This window comes from Halichoerus grypus, chromosome 7 (genome assembly GCF_964656455.1).
Source record: "Halichoerus grypus chromosome 7, mHalGry1.hap1.1, whole genome shotgun sequence".
Taxonomy (NCBI): Eukaryota; Metazoa; Chordata; class Mammalia; order Carnivora; family Phocidae; genus Halichoerus; species Halichoerus grypus.
Genome location: NC_135718.1, coordinates 59,106,732 through 59,133,078, shown reverse-complemented (window position 1 = coordinate 59,133,078; position 26,347 = coordinate 59,106,732).

Below are 26,347 nucleotides of genomic sequence, written 5' to 3'. Positions count from 1 at the left end.
CTTAGGGGCGCCTGGGTGGCTCAGCTGGTCAAGCCTCTGATTTTTTATTTTGGCTCAGGTCATGATCCCAGGGTCATGAGATCAAGCCCTGCATTGGGGTTCCGCACTCAGAGCGGAATCTGCTTGAGATTCTCTTTCTCCCTCTCCTTCTGTCCCTGCCCCTGCACTCTCTCTCTCTCCCTCCCTAAAATAAATAAATAAATATTTTTTCTTTTAAAAAAAGACAGAAAGAAATGCTTTGATTAAATTTAAAATAATTGGGAATTTTTCAGTCATCTTTCCATCACTGATTTTTAGCTTAAACTTATCATCACATAGAACATACACTGCATGATTTCTATTCCTTTAATTGTCTTAAAGTTTATGTCCCAGAATAGGATTTATCTTGGTTAATGTTAAATGCACTTGAGAGGAATGTATTTTTGCCTGTTATTGTGGTGTGTTCTATAAACATCAGTGAACAGCAAACAGAATCAACTCAAAGAAAATCTCTCCTAAACATATAATAAAAGTGACAAAAACATAAAATAAAGAAAAAAAAATTAAGCAGCTAAAGAAAAGTATCACAACACATGACACATGGGAACAATGACTCAAGTGACTGTGGTTTCTCATCAGAAACACTGAATGACAGAAAACTATGGAATAATATTTTAAAAGAAAAAATGAAAACAAAGAATTCTATATCTAATAAAAATACCCTTCAAATGTGAATGACCTGTTCACGTGGAGGAAAACTAAGTAATAAACTGCAAGCAGGCGGCTATATACAAAAATGCTGATAGCACTCCTCAGGCTGAAAGGAAAGAATGTGAGTGGGCAACCTGGACCTTCAACATTAATGGTAAATAGTTGGATAAAAATAAAATACTAAACATTTTTCCCTTAAGTTCTTACAATTAATATATATCTTTAAAATATGTAATATTGACTGGTAAGTTTTTAAATATGTGTATATTGAATATGCATGATTACTATAACATAATGGTAGGTGGGAGTAAAACACACACACACACACACACACACACACACACACACACAAAATCCACTATTTGTCTCCAAGCTTTCTACATTTTATGTGAAGTGATACAATATTAACTCTAAATAGTTTGTGAAATCTTAGGTATGAATGTTTCAATTTCTAGAGCTACATCTAAAAAAATATAAAGAAAGCCAAAAGGAAAATAGGTAAATTAGAAAGAGATAATTAGAAAAATTTAAGTAAGCTAAAAGGAGCCAGGAAAATTGAAACAGTGAAACAACAATGACAACAATAACAAAACAAATGGGGCAAACAGAACACAAAGGAGAAAATGGTAAACTCAAATCCAACCACATCAGCTGTTGTACCTCAAATGTTAATGATCTGCATACTCCAATTAAAAGGAAGAGACTGGCAGAGTGAATTAAACAATAACCTAAACAGAATCTTACTGTATGCTACCTACAAGAGATAAATTTTAAATACAATGACACAGATTGGTTGAACGTGACGGATGGAAAATGATAAAGTGTGTAAATGATACAAGAGGACTAGGATAGCTATTTAATCAGTGATTAAAAAGACTCTGAGACCAAGAGAATTACCAGAGATTAATAAAGATATTTTGTAATTAAAAAATGAGACAGTTCATCAGGAAGAAATAGCAATTATAAATATGTGTGTCCCAAATAATAGAATCTCAAGTTATAAGAAGAAAAAAAAAGTAGGAAAAGTAAGTAAAAAAAAAGAAAATAATGGGGGCACCTGGGTGGCTCAGTCATTAAGCGTCTGCCTTCGGCTCGGGTCCTGATCTTGGGATTGAGCCCCACATCAGGCTCCCTGCTCAGCAGGGAAACCTGCTTCTCCCTCTCCCACTTCCCCTGCTTGTGTTCCCTTTCTCGCTCTGTCTCTCTGTCAAATAAATCAATAAATAAATTCTTAAAAAAAAGAAAAGAAAATAATGAAGACTAGTAATCAATGAAATAGAAAACAGACTAATAGAGAAAACTTACAAAACAGAAACTAGTTCTTTTAAAAGATTGAGTACATTGCCAAACCCCTATCTAAATCAATAAAGAAAAATAGGAAAGCTATGCAAAAAACCCAATATCATGAATAAAACAAGAAATTTTCACTACAGATCCAACAGATAATTAAAATGATAGCAAGAACATAATATAAACAATATTATGTCAAAAATTTGATAACTTCAACAAAATGTATACATTTTACAACTTACCAAAATTGACAGGAGAAACAGATTCTGGAGAGCATACTAGTTATAAAAATAAATTGAATTTATGACAAACCTTTTTACAAATGGGAAAGTCCTCTTCGCCCAGATAGATTTACTAGTAAATTCTATCAAATATTGAAGAAAAAATTAATACCAATCTAATGGAAACTATTTCCAAAATTGTGAAAGAAAATTCATGACACATTTTTTAGTCATCTAGTTTATTTGCATAATGCTTTTGAGGGCAATATAACTCTAATATGAAAACCTTACAAACATAATATAAAAATGAAAAGCACAGATTAATAGCACTCATGAACATAGATGGATACCTAACAAAATACTAGCAAATCTCATTTCAACATAGAAAGAATAATACATAATAAGCAAGCAGTTTTATTCAAAGAATGTGAAGTTTATGTAACATTTGAAAATCAAATAATGGAATTCATAATATTGACAACATAAAGGAGAAATACTATATAACTATTGTTATAGATTCAGAAAAAAATATTTAATAAATTCAACATGTATCCATTGAAAAACAACCAACAAAAAACCTCTTACCCACTAGGAGTAGTAGGGAACTTTCTAAAACTGATAAAAAACATATGCAGAAAAACATTTAGTCAAAATCATTCTTACTGTGAAAGTCTAAATTATTTTCCCATGCTTTTTTAAAAAAAGCAGGAATACCCATTTTCACCACTTCTACTCACATTTTCCTAGATTTCATAGTTATTTGTAATTAGTTAACAAAGAGAAACTAAAACATCAAGAACAGAAAAGAAAAAAAATAGTCTCGATTTGCAGATAATATAGTTGTTTACCTAGAGAATCTCAGGAAACCTATGAAACAAGAACTGATAAACAAATTTAGCAGGATCAGAGGGTGCATGTTTACTATACAAAAATCAGCTAGAGTCTTGCATTAGCCTCAAATAATTGAAAAAAAAATGAAGAAAACAATTTGACTTACAGTAGTGCCTAGAAACAGAAAGTGCTTAGAAATAAATCTAAGACATCAATGACCTCTACACAAATGTTGTTGGATAAATTTTTTTAAAGACCTAAATAAGTTTGTGAGATATACCATGTTTATGGATTGGAAGACTCAATCTTCCTTATGACGGCAATTCCCTCTTAATTGGTCAGTAGTTTCAAATGTCAATCAAAATTATAGCAGGCTTTTTTTTGGTAGAAATTTTCAAGCTTTTTCTGAAATGTATATAGAAATGAAAAAAACTAGGGAATAAATAAGCAGTTTTTAAAATAAAGAAAAAGTGGAAGGATTCACCATATCAGATTTAAAGACTTTAAAGATGTAGGAGTTAAAACAGTTTAATTTCACTTTAATAAAGTGAAAAGACAGATATATAAATCAATGTAATAAAATTCAATATCCACAAATAGATGGCAAGGCAATGCAATGGGAAAAGAAAGTCTTCTAACAAATGGTGCAGGGTTAACTGGGTATACTTATGAAAATAATTGAGCATTTACCCTAATTTCACACCATACTCATACTCATCCAATTTATATTTAAAAAAATAATTTTAACTGGAGCACAATTCATAACTTGAACTGAAACTAAAAGTAAAACCTAAAAATATTAAACCATTTCCTTGTACGTTGATTAATTCTGGAACAGAGATGGTAATTATTTTCATACATCAATTATATATTCTACAACCTTGCTAATTCTTACTCGTACAAATACTATGTTTATTTTCCTATATTTTTAGCTACAAATGTGTATATATATATATATAAGCTATAAATGATGATAATTATGTCTTTTCCCTTACAAACTCACACTGTACCTCTCTTTCCAAGCTATTATCTTACTGTTGACAAAATATTCCAATATGTTGTTATACAGGAAAAGAACTTTGATTATAAGCACTTTTGCCTTATTAAATATCTCAAGTTTTAGCATTAATTATAACCTTCATTACAGATTTTGGTGAAAAAAGTCATCTTATGAAAGTTCATTTTTATTCCTTTATGTTCTAATATGTTTATAACAAATATTGAACATTAATGAATGCTGTTTTGCCTCTATTGAGATGATAATCGGTCTTTAGACTTTTAGTGTAATGCTTTATGTTAAATGATTGTCTACACTGAATCACATTTGCTTTCTTTGGATAAATTTCATTCTTATCTAAGACTTTTCTGAAAATTGTTTGCATCAATGTTTCTGTACAATATAAGCTTATTTTCTTTTCCAGTGCTATGCTTATCCATGTTTGATGTTGAAATTATATATATTACATATTTTCTGATTTGAATTGATACCTCCTCTCCACACTTTCCACACTCTTTTTTTTTTTTTTTTAATGGAGCTACTAAAGTATCTAAAACAAGGGAGTGGCATTATCAGATTTTCATTTTATTAAAGATTAGTAAGATATCAGAGTGAAGAATTAATTCAAAGGCAATAATTATATTAGAATCAGGAAAAGCAGTTAGGAGGGTGAGGGTTTGTTTTGTTGTTGCTGTTTTATTACCAAACTGGTAGGTTCTTCTTTTGAGGTTTGTGAAGACTTAGCAGAAGATAGAAGGGAGAAGGGAGAGGGAACCCGATGAGAGACAAAGAGGAAGTGGAAGGGAAGAGGGTGCACAATGAATGAAAGAAAAACAAAAGTAAGAAAACCTGTTGCAATTATACCTTTTACCCATTGTGCTCAGATATCCCTGGTGTCTCCCAGAGGACCAGCCAGGAGTTCCCAGCCCTTTTCAGGTGGTCTTTGTCCTGGATATCCAACCTCAGGATGGATATGTCTCTCACTCTCCCAAGAGTGAGTCCTGAACTTACCTTGTAGCTGCTTTTGAATTTTTGCCACTCACTTGGAACACTGATCTGTTCTGTTCATTTCAGTCCCCCTCATCTGTGGCCACTGTCATGGGGAGATGGTGGTCACAGAAGGGGCAAGCTCGGGTATGAAGTAGGATGGCCCTGGGAGTCCTCCCTAGCCAGTGATTCCAAGAGTCTCCTCTGGTCCCAAGAATGTGACAGGAGTTGGATGGCTCTTGCAGGCCCCTGGAGGCCCCCCAAGCTAGGAGGGCCAAGGCCGCCTGAGCAGAGTCACCAGAATTTGTTCCTGGAGTGATAGGTTCTTTCCCTACTTATACTATTCACCAAACAGCCAAAAATCGAGACAGTATTTGATGGCAAGCAGGTAATTTATTCAACGGCCAGAGAATGAAAAAGGGAAGCTTAGGCTCTAAAGGCACCTTTTCCCTGGTTAGGTCTCATGGTATGGGTTTTTCGGGGTTGGAGTAATTAAAGGGCTGGTAAGCAAGCTGACCCTGGGGTTTTTCAGAGCAAGGGAAGGGGATTTGGAATCAGTGCTATCTCTTTTCTTCCTTTAAATGGGCTCAGTAGGATCTATCAATAGGCTGATAGATGTGTTTTTGTTATTATAATTAGATGACTGTGATCTCAAGGTCATCTGGAGGATTAGCAGGGTGTCTGACCTGGACCAAACCTGTGAAAACTGGGCCATGGGGTTTTGTTTGGAGTTTATGCCTTGTGGCATCTGGCCTTAGTTTCTGGTGGCAAGCAGCACCTGGAAGCAGGGCTAGAAAACTGGGTTATTGTGGCTTGTTAGTCAGTTCTGGTGACAGTTGTTTTATGTTTGTTTGGGATTTTGTTTTGGTAATTTGAGTTTAAATGATGAGGCAGCAGAAACAGATAAGGATTTAAAAGTTATCAGTAAGAAAAGGTGAGATCTATATAATGTAGTGGCCATTAGATATGTGGGACAAAGGCTAATGAAGTTTCCATGTTTCTGGTTTGGGAACCACTATGATGAAGCCATTGTGTAGAGAGTAAAGGACAAATATAATGGGCACAAAGATTGTCATGATGACATTGATGTGCCCATGGTAATTACTAACCATTTAGAATTTATGGGTATAGGGCCCTGAGGAGAATTTAATTTTTGAGATTGCTATCTAAGAGGGGCTAGAGGTCATGATTATAGCCATAGAATGATTAGCAATTTGGTAGAAGGCAAGAGTTCCACGAATTGAGAGTGCCTTACAGGAGGATATGCAAGCTAAGATTCAGCCTTGGTTTTTGGTTTGTTTTGCCATAAGCTTGTTGCATTGCTTCATACTAAGCTGTATTTCAGAGTCAATGTAGTAGCCCCAAATCTGATGCCTCAAAATTACAGAATTTAGGGAATCATCCAAATTCCTTACATCTGGGTGATAACAGCTGTTAGCCAGACTGCAGTCTGCCCTCCATACTCACACCCTTGGATTTCAGGCTACAAAAGGGGTACCTTAATAGACTAATTAGCAGAAGTGCTATAGGCTTTGCTTTTATAGCCCTGATGTGTAATTGTGGACAGAAATAGTTTTGGAGGATATGAAGGACGCCAGTATAGAAGATAAATATAAATGCATGATCTTGGTTATGATTCTGCCCTCCTAGGATTGTGGTGTTAACAGGAAAATAGAGTTGAGCCTGAGCACAGCTCTAGTAAAAGCCTTTGTTAAATGGCTTAACACCTTGCTCTATAAAGAGAGCATAGTCCTTATCTTTACAGAAATATATCCAAGCAAACCTTATTCTTGTGCAAGTGAACATTAATGCTTTATTCTTCAGATTTCACCTACAGAAAGAGTATCATGTAAGTCCCTTTCATTCCCCAAAGTGGCTGCTATGGAAACAAGTCTTGATGCGTGAAAGGAAGGGAAAGCTAGCTGTACCGTGCTTAAACAAATAGGAGAAATTTCCACGAGATTTCCAATTCTTCGTGGAGCCAATAAAGAAGCAACTGGGAAGGTCGCCAAACAGCAAATCTAAGGAAGAGATTGCTAATTCAGTTTTGCCAGTTACACTTTCTCAAGGCCCATAATTAAAAGTGAGCTTCAGCTATCCTGCTATAGCAGGAGGGAAGAATGAAAGGGGGGGAAATCGGAGGGGGAGAAGAACCATGAGAGACTATGGACTCTGAGAAACAAACTGAGGGTTATAGAGGGGAGGGGGGTGGGGGGTGATGGGTATTAAAGAGGGCACGTACTGCATGGAGCACTGGGTGTTATGCGCAAACAATGAATCATGGAACACCACATCAAAAACTAATGATGTAATGTATGGTGATTAACATAACATAATAAAATAAAAAAAAGAAAAATAGGCAGAAAACAGTTAAAAAAAAAAGCGAGCTTCAGGGTACTAGCAGAGAAGTCGGATTTGCTGTGAGCCTGAGAGGCTTGTAAATTGGCTGCTTTTGCAAACTGCTTTCATTCTTGTAGGTCAAGAGGGGAAGAATTAACGCCTTTGTGTGATGGAATAAATGCTTACTTAGTGGCTTGGAAGAAGAGATTTGCCTCCCTAAACTTCTAAGATTACATAGAAAGTGAGAATTGGAAGAGTTAGGTTTGTTGTGAAAAGTTATAAGTATACTAGATTACAGCACTGTGATTAGCTTTGTAGTCACATGACCCCAGTTTTGTCTTCCACATGCCCTTTACAGTAGCTGTGCAATTTGGAGCTTAACAGACACCATTTATCGGGTTTATCTCTAAAAGACTCAGTCAAAATATACAGTAGGCAGCAGAAGTTATCTATATGTTTTAATAAATGGGAAGTTTTCTCAAAATGCAAGTATATTTTGAAAAAAGTCTCAGAATCTATTTCCCTAGGATATCACAGCCTTGGTTTAAATCTAGTCACATTAATATTTATAAACCATGTTTTCAAAATTTTCATCCCCTTCTGATATAATGGGATCTCTAGCCTCAAGCATTGTCTTACATGTGCTAATAAACAATGCCTTTAGACTCCCACAAAAGTCTACTCCTACACTGGCCTACTTTCAAGATGTCCCTGACAAGTACTTATTGCAGGAATCTCTTGACTGATTTTGGTGCCCAGAATCTAGGTGCTTCAAACCTGGTTTTACTTCTGACTACAGACAGACAGCAGTACCCTTCAGAGTCCCAAAGAACCAAATTAAAATTGAGAAGCCTGAGAGAAACTTGCATGGCAAAACTTCTTCATGATCCAAGGGTACAGACAGACAGCAGTACCCTTCAGAGTCCCAAAGAACCAAATTAAAATTGAGAAGCCTGAGAGAAACTTGCATGGCAAAACTTCTTCATGATCCATGGAGAAATGGGGACAATGTTTTTCTCCTGGGTTAGTTATACACAAGTACGTAATGAAGGTGAAAGGAAGTGCTTATATTGATTTGGTATTTATCTGGCATTCTTTCTGAATTCTCCCTTACATAATCTTATATAATCCTCACAACAGCTCTGTGATTCAGGGTTTTAAGTATTGGGGGCATGGGTTCAGAGAGAAGAGACATGTTTCTTACTCTTAAGGCTCTCGTTTCTGCTCTCTCTCTCAAATATCTTAGGTATAACAAGTTCTTTCCCCTCTAACTGGGATGGAAATACAGTATCTCCTAGCTTTGCTCAACTTTGAATATCTCTGATTTGCTCTAACCCACATGCCTGCTCTGGATTACCTCTCACATGGTCTCATCTTGAGCATGTATAGCTCAACTTTCAGCAAAGGATATTTTTTTTAAGATTTATTTATTTGAAAGAGAGAGAGAAAGCACTCGAGGATGGGGGAGGTGGCAGAGGGAGAGAATCTCAAGCAGACTCCCCACAGAGCCCTAAGTGGCTCTCTATCTCAGGACCCTTGACATCATGACCTGAGCTGAAGCCAAGAGTCTGACACTTAACTGTCTGAGCCATCCAGGCACCCCTCAGCAAAGGATTCTTAAGGGAACCCCCACACATTCTTCCAGAACTCAAGTTCTGCACAATTTTCCCCTCCATACTTGCCCTCACATTGCAGCCCCTTCAGCAATCCTGACCTCTGATATTTGCTGCCTAAACTTAGCAAGATTGCAGCAGTTGGTTAAGAAATTTTCCCTATGCAGAGAACCTGACCAATAGTAGGGCTCATCTTGTGAGTTTCCCTTTTATTCCAGATTGCAATCTAGGTTGATCTATTTTTCAATGCCTAAGTAGTAACCTCATATATTTTCTCTATTTTATAAATGTGTAATTGTTAGTCCAGTACCAGTTCACCTTTCTTGGCTGGAACTATGGCTTCTTAATTACAGAATAAGAAATAATTTCACTGAAATCCCCCCAAATTATTGGAAGAATGAAAGGTACAAATTGTGTAAAACTCCACAACTAGTCTTCATTTTATTCTGTTGAAGTCTCTGCACTAGATGCAAGGGCCACTTGGATTTTTTTTGTAATATTTTTATTTATTTATTTGACACAGAGAGAGACCGCAAGAGAGGGAACACAAACAGGGGGAGTCGGAGAGGGAGAAGCAGGCTGCCTGCTGAGCAGGGAGCCTGACATGGGGCTCGAACCCAGGACCCTGGGATCATGACCTAAGCTGAAGGCAGACACTTAACAACTGAGCTACCCAGGCACCCCACCACTTGGATGTTTTTAAAAGCATTTTTATTTATATTCTGTTTAATCACCCAAAGGACAGGAGCTGGGATGTATACATTGCCAAGACCCAGATCTTGGCACAGAGCTCAAAACTTAATTACACTTAATAATATTTGGTGAATAATTAATTGAATATATAAGGAAATTATTCTCAAAATTTTAAATGTAAAATAAATGTTAATATAATAAGTTGTGTAGCCATTCTTTTGAAATGATACTTTCTTTTTCTGAACTCTAAGATTTTCTACTAGGAGTGTAGACTGAGAAAAGCAGAAATTATGTCTTAGTGTCAGAAAAACATTTGGAATTACTTCCATGGTAAAGAAAGCTAGGGAAACTATGGAAGCTAGAACAATTTAAAATCAGAGGCTTTAAATCATATTTCCATATTGACATGGTATTTGGAATAACACTAATGGAATTTTTTATTGATATGACATCCACACAAACCTTTAAATGTAGTTAATCTTAGACTTAGTTTTCCTTAAAACTTATGTGATTTGATCAAGGTGATAGGGTAATAAAGATTGGGCTGGCATAGGAAATATCTGTGTGCAGAGATTGAAATTGTATGCACATATCAAAATGTTCTGCACATTTATAGGTATTAAACTTGCATAAAAACAACACTGCATAGTCAGGTTAAACAAGAAAAATACCACTCTTAAGGTACTTAAGAATTAAGAATACTTGAGAAAATGTGTGCAGCTAAGATTATATTTTTAAACTACATTATCTGATTCAATTGCATTTATAATAGACTTATTAAGAGCCTTTGGAATAAAGGAAAAGGATACTGAAATTAGAGTTGAAGAAATAGGTTTGAAACTTTGCTGTTTCATGATTTTTGTATGACATTTTTTGTGATTTAAATAAATTTTAAAACATTTCTTCATATTTAGTTTAATGTGAGAATTAAATCAAATAAATTGAGAAAACTTAATAGATTTGTTCAACATGTATTTATAAAATGAATAAATGAATATATATGATATATATTCAGTTTAATGTGAGTATTAAATCAAATAAATTGAGAAAACCTAATAGATCTGTTCAACATGTATTTATAAAATGAATAAATGAATATATATGATATATGTATATGAAAAATAATTTTAAAGGTAGACTCTTAATATTACTTATGCTGAGTGTCTCTAAAAGTTAAATCTTGATACGTCTTAGAGTAAATGCTTCACATTTCTGGAAAAAAATAGGGTATTGTAATCATCCAGTGAATTATTTTTGCATTGAATATTTACAATTCATCTAAATTTAAGCATTTTTCCTGGGCAAGTCTCCATTTTCCTTTGCATATTCATACTCACAAAAGCTCATTCTGTTAAAGCTTAGATGTAGTATCTGTTACTTTAGGGGTCAGCTTCAAATGCTCTTCTAGTGACAGTAATCTAGGGATGTTAGGATCTTAGCCCCAACCAATTTCAACAAACATAAGGTAGTGGTATCAAGAAATCAATTCAAATGATACTGTCATATAGTGAGAAGTTATCTTAAAAGTGATACTCTGATTATATAAAAAGTTTAAAGAGAAATATTAAAAACCTGAAGTTTATTATAAAAAAATAACATTAGCTGATATTGAAAATAAAAGGAAAAATAAAGTCTACAGGGAGGTAAATGTTAATTTTTTTCTTTCCAGGTTTTTATTTAAATTCCAGTTAGTTAACATAGAGTGTAATATTAGTTTCAGGAGTAGAATTTAGTGATCCATCACTTCCATATAACACCCAGTACTCATCGCATATGTGCACTCCTTAATCCTCATCACCTTTTTCACCCATCTCCCCCACCAACCTCCCCTCGATAGCCATCAGTTTGTTCTCTATATGAGTCCATTTCTTGGTTTGTTCTCTGTCTATCCTCTATGATTGTTTTGTTTCTTAAATTCCACATGCAAGTGAACTCATATGGTATTTATCTTTCTCTGACTGACTTATTTTGCTTAGCATAATGCTCTCTAGCTCTATCCACATCCTTGCAAATGACAAGATTTTATTCTTTTTTATGGCTGAATAATACTCCTAATAATACTATATATATATCTTTATCCATTCATCAGTTGATGGACATTTGGGCTATTTCCATAATTTAGTTGTAGTAGATAATGCAGCTATAAACATTGCGGTGCATGTATTCCTTTGAATGAGTATTCGTATTTTTGTATTCTTTGGGTAAATACTTAGTAGTGTAATTGCTGGATTGTAGGGTAGTTCGATTTTTAACTTTTTGAGGAACCTCCATACTGTACTGCTTTCCAGAGTGGCTGCACCAGTTTGCATTCCCACCAACAGTGCAAGAGGATTCCCCTTTCTTCACATCCTTGCCAACACCTGTTGTTTCTTGTTTTTTTTTTTTTTTTTAGCTATTCTGACAGGTGTGGGGAGCTGATAGCTGATTGTAGTTTTTAGTTTTATTTCCTACTGGGAGGTAAACAAAAAAAAATCATAAAGGGTGATAGAAAGAAAAATTCACCAAAGTATTTCATTTTTAAAAATTTCATTTAAGCATTTTGTTTACCAAGGCTCTTTTAAAAGGCAGACCTTATTTAACATTTCCATGAAGTGTCAGTATCTGTTATCTTTACATATTCCCAACAAATTTCCTCTTCTAGTACAAAGCAGGCTTAAATCATATAAACTGGGAGGAGGGAGCTCCATGGTATTTAATTCAACCTGCTGATTAAACTAAACCTCAAGTTAAATGAAGTTATTTTTCTGCTCAATACTTTCCAGTGGCTTATCATAACACTTTTAAGGAAAGGCAAAGTCCTCAAAGTAGCTTGCAAATCTCTATATACACATTTTTCCTTCAGGCATTACAGAAATTTTTGGCATAAAGATCATATTCTCTATCTTAATTAGGTACTAGTTACTTGCATAGTTACATGGGTTATGATTCAGCACACACAAAAAAATTCAACACATTTATTTCTGTACTTTAAATTAGTATGTTTTATTATATATCTTAATAAAAGTTATATCTTAATAAAATCGAGTAGACAAAATAAAGAAGGTTGAGGAGCCCATCAAGCTCAAATATAGTTTATTTGGCATTCCTAATGAAAGGCAGAAATTCTTGAATAACAAGGTAGGAGGTATATATCAACTTATAAATGACATTGTGGATAGTTTGGAAATTGTAAGAAATTATAACAATAAAATTAAAGGCATGCAGTGACAAACTATTTAAATTTGTTGTATATCACTTTGATTTTTTTTTTCAGTGCTTTTATTATCCTGGTTGCAATGATTCTAAATCTATCCTGTGTTCTGCTCCTTTCTCCTTAATTTTAGGATTTTTATATCATTCACAATGAACAGAGGAACACAGCTCTGGAAGACTCTGAATGACCTGCACTTATATAAACTCTACAAAATATGGTAGGGATTGCAATCTGACCACTCAGTAATTATTGAGACCCACTTAATAATCATGAATACTCATGACTACTCTTCTCCAATTATAACCACTAGAAGCATAGTAGCCATCTCTCAATCAATATGAAGTTCTGACTTGGGTTTAATGCAAATTTTTTGCAGTAGTCTGTTTGGAAAGTCAATCTCATCCTTGGATTTTTCTCTAGGAGTTATCCCCCCCAAATCTGAGCTGTTAACTGAGAGTAAGAGGAAATCCTGCTCCTAGCAAGTATCATAGTAAAGAAAGAAAAAATTCAGAGAAAATATACACTCAGTCTTCTCTCTATATATATTTCAGAGCAGTACATCTATAACATTTTTGGTTATGATGTCTTATTAGATTCATCCACATACTGGAAAAAAACTTACCTCAGGATTTAGCTATTATTGTGATACGGTTTAATTTTTACCAAAGAATTCTTCCTAAAATTTCTAAAATAAATCTTCTAAATTCTCAATGTGATTTTCTTAAGAGCAAGATCTACACATGTTATATAAGCATATAATTGAAGTTTTACTTTTCAAAAAAATGAGTGCATTTCATGGTATATTCTGATGATATTTGTTTTACTAGAAAAATCCATCTCATTCATGGTGTAAACCGGAGAAATGATGAGTTACTGCTAAATTGACTTATGTAAGAGATCTTACCTAATTATAACTGATTGCTCCCTTGGGTTTCCAGTGAAGTATGTCTAATTATTCACTGGATATTTGGAAAATCACATTTATTTTCTTTGAGAAGGAAAGAGTAGGAAAATAAAGGAAGTTTTCCAGAGGGGGAAAGAAAGGGAGAAAAGAGTTGTGAAATTCTTAAAGCCATAAAGATGGAATAAAAATTCCATCTATTTTTTTTTTCATTGTTTTGCTATCCAAGTATAGTAAAAGGAAAGGAGCCACTTTTCTAAGGTGGCAGTACTTCAACTGTATATCAACAGACTTCTGTAAAATTGGGAGCCACATCTTGGAATTGTGATTTCCAATGACATTTAAGGCATGTCTACCCTACATCAGAAACCACTCTAGAAGGAGGTAGGCATATAATAAGAAAAATAAGTCTCTGCCATCAGAAAGGTCTACATTCTTCCCCAGGAGATTTCTATAAATAGTAGCAAGTAACAGAGCTAAAATGAGAACGGATGTCTTCCAGTTCCTAATCTCTTTCTAGGTCTGTTTTACAGTCATATAGTCAAACCCACTCTTAGCACATGAAGTCATTTCTAAAGGGTAGGGATGCAGAGATGACATTACATCAAGCAATGAAAGTAGTCAGTCTACCAAAGCCCCTTTCCCCCTCCCCTTAATTGTTAAATATGTAGTGCTCTGTTCCGTTATTAAGGATTTATTCCATGATAACAAAGAAATAACATATCTTAAAACAACCCGGTATGAATAGCTGGAACAAATTTATAAACGTCTTAATGAATTGTTTCTTTATATTATTTGATATGTCCATACTTCTTAGAATACCATCTCTTCCTACAGTCCATACTTAATATTTGTTGAGTCAATTTTTAGTTTATGTTATACTGGTGGTAGAACATGGGTTCTATGAAAAGGAAGTTAATTATTTAAGGAAATGACTAGTGCCTTTTCTTTAATTAGTTTTATGAAAATAAGTAAAATCTTATGTTTTCTGAATTTCAATTTATTTATAATATAAATGAGAAGCTGTACCACATCTGTAGCTATCAAAGCATACTGAGCATATGAAGCGATCTGGGAAATGTTAAAATGCATATCCTGTGGACTTTTTGTCTTCAAAACTGATTCTCTAAGATTTAGATGAAGCCTAGGTATCTGCTAATTAAATAAACATCTGAAGTGATAGTATCTCAGAATGTCTGTAGTCAAGTTTGAAAAACGGAATTAGATGTTTCTTGAAAGCCTTTCCTAATTCTAAAATGTTATGATTTATTTTTTAAAATATTTTATTTATTTATTTATTTGAGAGACAGAGAGCACAAGCAGGGGTGCAGGGAGCAGAGGGAGAGGGAGAAGCAGACTCCCCATTGAGCAGGGAGCCTGACATGGGGCTCGACCCCAGGACCCCGGGATCATAAACTGAGCTGATGGCAGCTGCTTAACCGACTGAGCCACCCAAGTGCCCCTAAAATGTTATGATTTAAAATCCACAAAAAAATCATTGAGGAAGAGTTGTCAATCTAAATGTAATACCAGCTTCATTGTGATTCCATTAGTAAAGTCTTATTAATTAATAAACTTTGTATTTTAAGAACAGTTTTGGTTAACAGGTGGAAGGACAGAGATCCCATATACTCCCTGTTCTCACACATATACAACCTCCCCCAACTGTCAATAGCCCAACCCACTGTGGTACGTTTATTACAACTGATGAACCTATAATGACACACCATCACTCAAAAGTCCATAATTTATATTACATTTCACTCTTGTACATTCCAAGGATTTTGACAAATGTATAATTACGTGTATCTACTATTTTACAGAAGAGTTTCACTGCCCTAAAAAATCCTCTCTGCTCTGAATCAGTAGTCTAGATATAATTAAAGCTTCATTGCAATTCCATTAGTAAACTTCATGAATCACACTTTAAGTATACCTTAAGTCTGTCTTATACACTGACATTGAAAGAATGAACTCTTTAATATATTATCCCTAGTGTTCAAAAAGTTATGCAAGAACTTGATAATTCTAATTAACCAACCTTATCTTTTACCATATAATAATAGTGACATATAGAAATTGAATATCAGAGGGGCGCCTGGGTGGCTCAGTCGTTAAGCGTCTGCCTTAGGATCAGGTCGTGATCCCAGGGTCCTGGGATCGAGCCCCGCATCGGACTCCCTGCTCGGCCAGGAGCCTGCTTCTCCCTCTCCCACTCCGCCTGCTTGTGTTCCCTCTCTAGCTGTGTCTCTCTCTCTCTGTCAAATAAATAAAATAAAATCTTTAAAAAAAAAAAAGAAATTGAATATCAGATAGTGAAGTCAGTTCACTAGACTTAACACATCAGCTCCTTATTTCAAGTATTTTTTTTTTTTAACTGCAGAAGCTTGAAACCACCAAAAAGAACAACTATCACTTTTTGCTCACATAAAATGTTTTTAATTCTCAAAATTGTCTCAGGTGTTCTATAAACATTTTCTCTGGTTTTCTAGGAAATTACATCCAGTGTATTCCAATTAATTGCTAAACTGAAATAGCTTGGAGTTTACTAATTGTGGAGATCACAGAGGTCCAGCAGCTTGCTCATGGCTCCTAAGCAATTTCGTTGTGCCCTGGCTATCAGCTGGATAATGTTACAGCTTATCTAAAAGTCAACAATTCTTAGTCACCCTCAATTCTTCTTTTGATATATTAGTAAATAAACTGTCAGGAAACAGGGATATCTGTAAGTAAAATAACAATCTTTAGTACCTTCTTACCATTTTCTCTCCCTTTCACACCCTGATCTTTCCCCTATTTTATTACTCATTGCCATATTGTAAAGTAAGCCTATATTAAATTTAACCTAAGGATACTATAGATACTTAGGATATTAAAATATAGTAGTTTGACAGCTCTCTAATCATGGTGAGATTATATACTCATAATCTGGAAACATGGTATGAGTATACTCACATGAAAAATGAGAATCTGGGGCTCTGTTATCTTTTATAGCAGAAACACACTATTCAGAACAGTTGGTCCTAACATCAGATTGACTATATTCATTTCTTAGTTCCATCCCTTGATTGCTTTTTACACTTGGGTAAATGGTTTCCATCTTCTCTGATTCAGTTTTATCATCAGTATAAAGGACATGATCATAATAGTACATAGCTCATTAAGTTCTCTGGTATAAAATTAGTTAGCATACATAAAATCTCTGCTTGTCATATCATTTTATAAATTATAGCTAATACTGTTAATTTACTCAAAAGTTAAGAGAAACCACAGTTTGTTGTTTTGCAAGTTTCAATAATTCACTATGGAATTAGAGCTCACTTTATAATGTGTACGTTGAATATAGAGTTGTGGATACCCTCTGAAGTGCAGGTTACAATTAAATTGCTAATTATAGAGCACTGCTAAAGGTGTGCTGTATGAAGTCTTCTATTATCAGTTCTATTCTGGGTTTTTACTGTCAGTTACAGTCCCTCTAAAAGAGTTGAAGTCAGCCTTTATTTTAAAAGCGCTTTAAACATTTCACTGAAATAATTTAATGTATTGGTATTAATGGAATTCTCATGATACAGAAGAATAAATGGGCTGGCTGTTAAGAATATTGAAAGAATTAGGGGCGGGGGATTTAAAACACCCTCTTCAACTTTCCTCAGATATTATAAATGTAACCATTAATATGCAGTTTCCTACTAAAGTTCAGCATACTTGAAAGATCTTTGTTCCCTTTTTATGATTTAGAAATGGTGGTTAAAATATGTTGAAAGAATAAGCCTTGTTTTTTTTTTTTATATTATGAAAGCACTCTGAAATCTTAACTGAGACAGTATTTCCTGTACCTCTAAATTACCTATTTAATTTAAGACAGGAAGAAATTGGCATACAGAACTGTATAGAAGTGTCAGTAAATGTTAGAGTGTTTTTTCTGAAGTCTTTCCAGTATATAATCAATACGTATGTATACGTTAGGTTGCTTTGGGAGAATATAATACCTTAAAACTCTATCTCAAAATAATAAACACGACTTATTACATATATACTGTATGTGAAACTACAAAATGTTATGTTTTAATCTTATCTAATATCTCCATAACCAGTGCTGAGTTGTGTAATAGAGTTAACATCAGCATCACCCCCATCTAAATTCTCCTCAGCTTCAAGAAATACTAAGTTTCACTGAATTCCCTTGCATGTGTAGTTCTGACCTAGAGTCTGAAATGAGAAATCCTGTCTGAGACAGGAGCAGTCACTCCATTTTTTTCCTTCAACCTCCACCACCATCACTGCCAACATCCAAACCCTAGGCAACATCTGACTTTAACCTACTCTATAGACTTCCCTATACTGGACATTTCCTATAATGGAATCATGTAATGTGTGGTCTTCTGCAATGGCTTTTTTCACTTAGCACACTGTTTTCAAGGTCCATCTTTTTATATCATATATCAGTATTTCACTCATTTGTATTACCAAATAATATTCTATCATATAGATATACTGTATTTTATTTATTTATCAACTAATGGACACTTGGGTTGTTTCTACTGGCTTCTTTCATTTAGCATATTATTTTTGAGGTTCATTAAAATAAACAAACAAAAACATCAAAAATTTTGTAGCAGCAGTTTAGTGTCAGTGGTCCATTCCTAACTGTCGGCTGAGTCATATTCTATTGTATGGATACCACATTTTACTCTCCTGTTTATCAGCTGATGAACATTTGGATTATTTTCATTTTTTGATTATTATAATTAATGCTACTACATACATTCTCATAATGTGTTTGTGTGGACATGTTTTATCTTGGTTAAATTCTTAGGGGTAAAATTATTGGATCACATGGAAAATTTATGTTTGACTTTTTAAAAAACTGCCAAATTATTTCTTAAAGTGGCTTTTATGTTTTAACTTCCTAGCCGAGCTACATGAGGATTCCAGTTTTTCTACTTCTTTGCCAATACTTGTTCTCATCTGGATTTTTATTATAGCCATTCTATTGGGTAGCTAGTACTATTTCATTGTTGTTTTAATTTGCATTTCCTTAATGACTAATAATGGTGAGCCTTTTAATGTGCTTATTGGCCATTTGTGCTGCTTCTTTGATAAAATATATATTTAAATATTATGCCATTGTTAAATTGGTTACTTTATCTTCTTACTTTTCAAGTAGTAAAAATTATAACATATCCTGTATACAATTTCTTTACCAAATATATGACTTGAAAATAGTTTCTCCATCTCTGTTACTTGTGCTTTCATTTTCTAAATGATGTTTTTTGAAGGAAAGAAGTTTTCAATTCTGATAAAGTCTAATTATCATTTTTTTCTTGTGTGGATTATTTTGGTATTATAACTAAGAATTACTGTCTACCCAAGGACATGAAGATTTCCTCTTATTTTTTTCCACAATTTTTTTTTTATAGTTACTTACATTTAGGCCTTTAATTCATTCATTTTTTTTTTTTTATGTTAGTCACCAGACAGTACATCATTAGTTTTTGATGTAGTGTTCCATGATTCACTGTTTGCATATAACACCGCTTGCCCCATGTAATACATTCCCTCCTTAATACCCATCACCGGGCTCACACATCCCCCCAATCCCCTCCCCTCTAAAACCCTCAGTTTGATTCTGGGAGTCCATAGTCTCTTATGCTTTGTCTCCCCCCCCCCGATTCCCCCCCACTTCATTTTTCCCTTCCTTCTCCTAATGTCCTCCATGTTATTCCATATGTTCCACAAATAACTGAAACCTTATGATAGTTGTCTTTCTTTGTTTGACTTATTTCACTTAGCATAATCTCCTCCAGTTCCATCCATGTTGATGCAAAAGTTGGGTATTCATCTTTTCTGATGGCTGAGTAATATTCCATTGTATATATGGACCACATCTTCTTTATCCATTTGTCTGTTGAAAGGCATCTTGGCTCCTTCCACAGTCTGGCTATTGTGGACATCGCTGCTATGAACACTGGGGTACATATGGCCCTTCTTTTCACTACATCTGTATCTTTGAGGTAAATACCCAGTAGTGCAATTGCTGGGTCATAGGGTAGCTCTATTTTTAAATTTTTGAGGCACCTCCACACTGTTTTCCAAAGTAGTTGTACCAACTTGCATTCCCATCAACAGTGTAAGAGGGTTCCCCTTTCTCCACAACCTCTCCAACATTTGTTGTTTCTTGCCTTGTTAATTTTTGCCATTCTAACTGGTGTAAAGTGGTATCTCAATGTGGTTTTGATTTGAATTTCCCTGATGGCTAATGATGTTGAACATTTTTTCATGTGTCTGTTAGCCATTTGTATGTCTTCTTTTGAGAAGTGGCTGTTCATGTCTTCTGCCCATTTTTTGACTTGATTATTTGTTTTTTGGGTGTTGAGTTTGAGAAGTTCTTTATAGATTTTGGATACCAGCCCTTTATCTGTAGTGTCATTTGCAAATATCTTCTCCCATTCCATGGGTTGTCTCTTTGTTTTGTTGATTGTTTCCTTTGCCAGTACAGCATGGTACTGGCACAAAAACAGACTCAGAGATCAATGGAACAGAATAGAGAGCCCAGATATGGACCCTCAACTCTATGGTCAACTAATCTTCAACAAAGCAGGAAAAAATATCCAATGGAAAAAAGACGGTCTAATAAATGGTGCTGGAAAAATGGGACAGCTATATACAGAAGAATGAAACTCGACCATTCTCTTACACCATACACAAGGATAAACTCTAAATGGATGGAAGACCTCAATGTGAGATAGGAATCCATCAAAATCCTAGAGGAGAACATAGGCAGTAAATTTTTCGACATTGGCCACAGCAACTTCTTTCAAAACACGTCTCCAAAGGCAAGGGAAACAAAAGAGAAAATGAACTTTTGGTATTTCATCAAGATAAAAAGCTTCTGCATAGCAAAGGAAACATTCAACAATTCATTCTTAATTAATTTTCTATATGGTATTAGATACAGGTGTCAGATTCATTTTATTTTATTGTATTCTATTTATTTTGAAAAGTATATTTATTTGGATGAAGTTACATAATTTTCCTAGCACCATCCAAGGAAATGACTATCTTTTCCCCATTGAATTATTTTTGCACCTTTTCCAAAGGTCAATTGATCATAAAAATGAATTTTATTTCTAGACTTTTCATTCTGTCCCATTGGACTATATGCCTTTCTTAGTGCCAATAACATGATGTTGATTACTATGGTTTTACACTTTTTATTTCCTTTTATCATTTAATATATCATGACCATCATCTCAGGTCAATATTTATGATTTTGAATAGCTTAATAAGGCTTTCTGAAAGTTTTATAATAATAAACAGAATGAATAAGTTATACTTTTTTCAAATGGTCCCCTTGGGGTTCATAAAGGTAGTTTCCTATATTTTCTTTTAAAATCTTTATTGCTGGGTATTCAGATGTAGTTTATAACATTTGGAATTGATTTTTTTCATAGTGTAAATTAGAGGAACAATAATTTTCACATGAATATATAAATGTCTCCAAATCATTACTTGAAAAGACTATAGATTATTCATTGCTCTGTAGTATAAACGTTGTCATAAATCTATTGCTTTAGATTTTTGTTTCATTAAACTTCTATTGTTTTATTTTTTGAACTCATGTACATCTTTTGTTAAATTTATTTCTAGGTACTTGATATTTTTCATATTATTGTAAATTATATATTTTGCTTGGTAGTTCACTTCTGAATATTGCATTCTTAATCAGAAACCTTGCTAAACGTTCCAATTAATTTTAAAATTTAAGTTTTAAACTCAATTGAATTTTCAAACATATACAATCCTACCATCAATGAACATTTGGAGATTTTGTATTCCCAATCTCTATACTTTTCAATTATTTCAGTGCTTTATAGCATTTCCCAATATTGATAAAAGTGGTAATTTTCAGTATCTTTTCTTGTCCCTGATTGCATATGGAAAAATTTCAATGTTTCACTTCCAGTATGGCGTTTTCCATTTGTTGTTGTTGTTGTTGTTATCATTATTGTTATTTTTCTTTCTTTGTTTCTGTGTTGTTCCAATTAAGAAATTTTCTATTCTATTGAGGGAAGAATTTTATTAAAAATTTTTTCTATCTATTTAGATAATCAAATGATTTTTCTTCTTTAGTCTAGTAATATGATGCAACTTGTTGATTACCTTTTTTAAAGATAAATCTTGGTAATGTTGTTGAATTCTATTTATATATTGGTGCCTTATGTTTGCTAATATTGTACTAAGGATTTTTAATCTAGTATTTTTTTTTTTCATTTAATTCCTTTGTAATTGTCCATTATTTGTCAGTTTTAGTATCAAGGTCATGATTGCCATACAAAATAAGTTAATGGGTGTATTCTCAATCTAGTCTTTGAAAGAATTTAAGATTTGAATTATGTTCTCTTTAAATGCTTATATTTCCCTAATGAAGATGTCTGATCATGGAGTTTTCACTATGGTAAAATATATAATTATTAATTTGAAGCCTCTGTTAAGTATAAGATTATATAAATTGCTGGTTTGTTTTTATGTGTACATTTGCTGGAGTAAGTTTGCATACGATATCTTATTCTCCTCTTGTCCACTGGGTCTAAAGCACTGAAGATTCCTTATTTATATAAGTAATAAGACCTGTTTCTCTCTCTTTATTTAGCTCATCAGGTTTGCCAGAGTCTTTTCAATTTGTGGGTCTTTTCAAAAAAGCTAATATTTAACCTTGTTGATCTTCTCTTTTGTGTATTTATTTTCTATTTTACTAATTTCTGTTCTATCTCTTTTATTCTTATGGTTTTACTTGCTTTGTATTTATTTTACTATACTTTACCTAATTTCTTAAAATGGATATTTAACTTTCCTTCTTTGCCCTTAAGTTTTTCTGCCTTCTTCAATCACTGGATTACACTGTTTAATAATAGTTGAATTTTCCCACTATGATTGTTAATTTGTCTACTCTTTTGTAATTCTACTCATTTTTGTTTTGTATACTTTGAAGCCATATATTTGGGCACATATATATTTAGATTTGTTGTATTATCCTGGTAAATTAAACATTTTGTTTTTGTGAAATAGCCCTCATTATCCCTGCAATATTCTTTAAGCCTTCTATATAAAAGGGGAAAACAATTATGGACACAATGGGTCACACCATCCCTAAAGTTCCTTCTTTACTTTATACCCAATGTAATTGACACTTGTAGCTTTCAACATCCAATTATATTTATTGTTGTTCCTTCTCATCTGTGTCATGGAGCAGGAAACTTTCTATGTTCGCTAACAAAACTATTACAAGATAGAGAGCATGCATGAGTAAAGATCATAGAATCTCATGATTTTACTTACTCCTGTGATTAGAACTTATATAAACTAGTAAAAGGCTGAGAAATTAGTGTACTAAGTAACTTGTCTCTTGGGGATGAACAGCCTAAATCCTATTTTGTACTTTGTTGTCTTTGTAATTATTAAAAAAAAAAAAATCCAGTCTTCACAGATAAAGAACATTTTGTTAGCTGGAATGGATTTTACCTTAGCTCATCAGAAATAAAAAAACAAACAAACAAAAAAACGATGTCTGACAACTCTAAAATGATCCTTAGAACTCATGAAATATGTATCTATTTGTATCCATAATGGTTGCATTATTCAATTATCTAGCTTTAATTTTTTAACCTGATGAAAAAGGCTATATTTAGAATGCTACTAGAACTCATATTTTAAAAGATTCCAGCTAGGGATAGTTCCCCTAAATGGAACATTAATGTGTATCATCTTCATTGGAAAAAGTAAGTTAAAAAGATGAAATGAGAAAACATTGCCATAAAATTTGTGAGGCTTCATGGGACAGAGACTATCTCTAGCTACTCCCACAACTTAATTCTTCTACGCACTAGAACAACTCTATTTCTTTGGCCCAAATCTATCAACACATTTTTAAGATATGAAATGAAAAGTGTTAGTAGGAATAATACTGAATTTCTATGACTTGGCATTTAGCAATCATGACTGTGCTTGCTTCACTGCTTTTAAGTAATTTAAATGTATATAAATCAGAATGTACAGCTGATATGAATCTAAAATTTTGTTAGGAAATCTACAGAGGGCTTCTTAGTGAATTTAAAGAATTCATGGAAAATGAGAAAAGTACTGCAGCCAAAAATCAGAAAATAGCCTATGCAGGTTGAATTAATCTTGTCACTGATTTATTATACTAGTTTCTTTAAACTTAGCTGAAATGTGAAATAGCAAATCTGGATGGTTCTTAGTTAGTTATAGTTGTTATAATTATAGTTATAGTAGTGTTTATTGAAAAATAAATGGAAAAATGAAGTTACAAAAGTATGAAAAAGAAGAAATAATGACTGAAAAATCAGAAGCAGATAATACTGTTCATATTTAATAAAATTTTAGTCTCAGTCTCAGTAATGTTGTGTGTGTAATTTTACCACGTCTAAAATTAATCCTTTGTCCCTTTACCCAATTTATTAAATTTGTCATTAAAATTCTTAAAATCTTTCAAGGTGAGTGCCAGGAAGATAGTGGAGTAACGCTCCACATTTACAACTAGATATCACTCATTCATCCAAGTCAACAAACCAGACAGCAATCCAAAGACACATCTGAGAAGTTAGGAAGGGCAGAAACAGTGGTGGGGAGCTGCCCACAGAGGGGAGGGACCTGATGTCACAGAGAGAGAAAAGCACCCAGGAGCCCATGCAGGGAAAACAGCAACCCCATAATGCCTGGCCTTGCAAACCAGATGGGCTGAATTCTGTGAGTTTGTATAAACAGTGGGACTTACAGCCTGGAGCTTTAAAAATCAGCTGACTCAGCACTGGGCTAGCTGGGAAGGCAAGTGGTAGTGGGGGTCCCCACCTTTAAAGACACAACAGCCTGAGGAGAGGCAACATACAAGTGACAACTCATGCATTGGAATTTCAAATATTGTTAAGAAGACTATACTGCTTAAAGCAATCTATATGTTTCATGCAATCCCTATGAAAATACCACCAGCATTTTTCACAGAACTAGAACAAACAATCCTAAATTTTATAGGGAGCCACAAAAGGCTCTGAATAGCCAAAGCAATTTTGAAAAAGAAAATCAAAGCTGGAGGCATCACAATTCCAGACTTCAAGTTAAATTACAAAGCTGTTGTACTCAAAATAGTATGGTACTGACACAAAAATAGACTCATAGATCAATAGAACAGAACAGAAAACCCAGAAATAAACCTGCAATTATATGGTCAAGTAATCTTGCACAAAGCAGGAAAGAATATCCAATGGGAAATAGATAATCTCTTCAATAAATGGTCTCGGGAAATCTGGACAGCAACATGCAAAAGAATGAAACTGTTCCACTTTCTTACACCATACACAAAAATAAACTCAAAATAGATTAAAGACCTAAACATGAGACCTGAAACTGTGAAAATCCTAGAGGAGAACACAGGCAGTAATTTCTCTGACATCAGCCACAGTAACATTTTTCTAGACATGTCTCCAGAGGCAAGGGAAATAAAAGCAAAAATAAACTAGTGGGATTACATCAAAATAAAAAGCTTCTGCACAACAAAGGAAACTATCAACAAAACTAAAGGCGGCCTACTGAGTGGGAAGATACTTGCAAATGACATATCTGATAAAGGCTAGTATCCAAAATACATAAGAACTGGTACAACTCAACACCCCCAAATCAAATAATCCAATTAAAAATGGGTGGGGGGGTGCCTGGGTGGTTCAGTCAGTTAAGTGTCTGGCTCTTGGTTTCAGCTCAGGTCATGATCTCAGGGTCATGAGATCAAGCCCCAAGTTTGGCTCCATACTCAGCTCAGAGTCTGCTTGGGATTCTCTCTCCCTCAAATTTGCCCCTGCCCCTGCTTATGTTTCTCCCCCCACAAAAAAAAAAAACAACTAAAATCTTTTAAAAAATGAGTGGAAGACATGAACCAACATATCTCAAGAAGACATGTAGATGGCCAACAGACACATAAAAAGATGCTCAACATCACTCATCATCAGGGAAATGCACATCAGAACTGCAATGAGATATCACCTTACACCTGTCAAAATAGTTAAAATCAAAAACACAAAAACAACAGTGTTGGCAAGAATGTGAAGAAAATGGAACCCTTGTGCGCTGTTGATGGGAATACAAACTGGTGCAGCCACTGTGGAAGACAATATAGAGGTTCTTCAAAAAGTTAAAAATAGAACTACCCTGTGATCCATCAATTACACTACTGGGTATTTACCCAAAAAATACAAAAATTCTAATTACAAGGGATACGTGCACTCCTATGTTTATAGCAGCATTATTTACAATATAGCCCAGTTATGGAAGCAGCCCACATGTCTTTCAATAGATGAATGGATAAAGAGGTAGTATATATACACAATGGAATATTATTCAGCCATAATAAGAATGAAATCTTGCCATTTGCAACAACATTGATGAAACTAGACAGTATAATGTTAAGTGAAATAAATCAGTAAGAGAGAGACAAATACCATATGATTTCACTCATCTGTGGAATTTAAGAAACAAACAAAAAATGAGTAAAGGAAAAAGAGAGAGAGAGAAAGAAATCAAGAA